This window comes from Dryobates pubescens, chromosome 8 (genome assembly GCF_014839835.1).
Source record: "Dryobates pubescens isolate bDryPub1 chromosome 8, bDryPub1.pri, whole genome shotgun sequence".
NCBI lineage: Eukaryota > Metazoa > Chordata > Aves > Piciformes > Picidae > Dryobates > Dryobates pubescens.
In genome coordinates, this window is record NC_071619.1 from 32,646,508 (window position 1) to 32,648,241 (window position 1,734).

General features: G+C 46.9%; 1 non-coding gene across 1 annotated transcript; it reads right to left on the reverse strand.

The window, feature by feature from the left end:
• Window positions 1-368: 368 nt before the first annotated feature.
• On the reverse strand, window positions 369-442 carry TRNAI-AAU (transfer RNA isoleucine (anticodon AAU)). The gene has a single exon. It is a non-coding gene; the product is annotated as a tRNA-Ile (tRNA).
• Between the last annotated feature and the right edge of the window lie 1,292 nt (window positions 443-1,734).

Below are 1,734 nucleotides of genomic sequence, written 5' to 3' on the forward strand. Positions count from 1 at the left end.
TTTATTAAAGCCTATATGATTGACCTCATCACATCCATCCAGGCGCCTGTCCAGGACCCTCTGCTATCAGCCGGTGTTTCTCACGAGGCTGCTGTAGGCAGCAGTATCAGAAAGCTTTACAGAAATTGATGTGAAGAGCATTCCCTGATGCCTCCTAACTTGTTATCCCTGTCCTTCCCTAGCAGAGTCTCAGTTTCTGCTCAGCAGCTCATCTCTTAAGACCCCAGAAGCAGCCCGAAGCCCACACACCACTTTTCTCACCTCCTGAAGCAGCTCCCGGGCCGCGGTCGTGGCCTTTCCACCCTAAAAGTGCCTGGATCCTTCAGCGTGGCCTAGCGCTGTCTTAGCTGGGGACACGTAAAAAGGAGTGGCCCGTACGGGGATCGAACCCGCGACCTTGGCGTTATTAGCACCACGCTCTAACCAACTGAGCTAACCGGCCGCCACGCCCTGGGTTTGCTGCTCTTAATAGTCCAACCGTCCTGTATGTTTGGTGTTACTGCTCTACAGGTGGTCATAGGACCCTGCGTGATGCATGTCTCAGCTGCCCGGGACAAGCAGAGCCTCCAGCCTGGCACAGGGACATATGCACAACACTGTCTCCCCTGTGTGGACAGTTCTAAACTAGAGCACGGCAGATTTAGGCTGTACATTAGGAAGAAGCTCTTTACTCTCAGGGCAGTGAGACACTGAAATGTGGGCTGCCCAGAGAAGTTGTGCACGCTTCATCCCTGGAACTGTTCAAGACCAGGCTGGATGAAGCTTTGAGCACCCTGGTCTAGTGGGAGGTATCCCTACTCATGGCAGGGGGTAGGTTGGAAAATACCTTTGAGATCATCAAGTCCAACCTATCACCCAACACCATCTAATCAACTAAACCATGGCACCAAACACCCCATCCAGTCTCCTCCTAAATACCTCCAGGGTTGGTGACTCCACCATAGAACAAAGTATCCTGATGGGCTTTACACCACCTTGACCCCATCCCAAGTGCTTGTGCTGCAGGACACATTAAAATCTTATTTCACATATGGCATCTGACAAAGTGATCTTCACTCACTGCTCACCACCCAACCCAAAATGGCTCTATACCAGCAATTTAACAGCAAAGTAGAGCTTTAGGCATTCTGCAGCCACGTCCTGTTTATTCTCATCTCCCATCAATTCAGAACTGACAACTGGGGGGGGGGGGGGGGGAAATAATAATAATAATAATAATTCATTAGTTGCCCAAATAAAAGGGTACAGAGAATTCATGTTATCAGCCTCAACACCACCCAGGGATTTATTAATAAGCTTGCCATCGAAATCTCACTCATAAAAATGCTAATGCAAATCATTTGCATATGCCTGTGCATCACAACAGGATAAAGACCAATGGTGTTACATTTAATAAAATAATTATTGCTCCAGCCATAAAGCAAATGTTTGGTGGTCATAAAATGTGTGTTGAAAGGCAGCATGTATATGCATTCCATATTTATAGCATTTTTAATAATAGCTGGTGTGACTTTTTTATAGCTTTTAAAATAATACCTGCCACGAGTTTTGAATAAAGCAGTCCAGAGGACAGCTTCTGCCTGGGCAGCATCAGTGTTTTGAGCTAGAAACCAGCAGATTAAAGGATCATATCTAGAAAGAGGATGTTCTACCCCACACAACCACCACAGCAGTAGCAGGAGTGTCATGCTTTGAATAAAGATACCAAAACCTACCTCACAGCTTCTCTGTGTT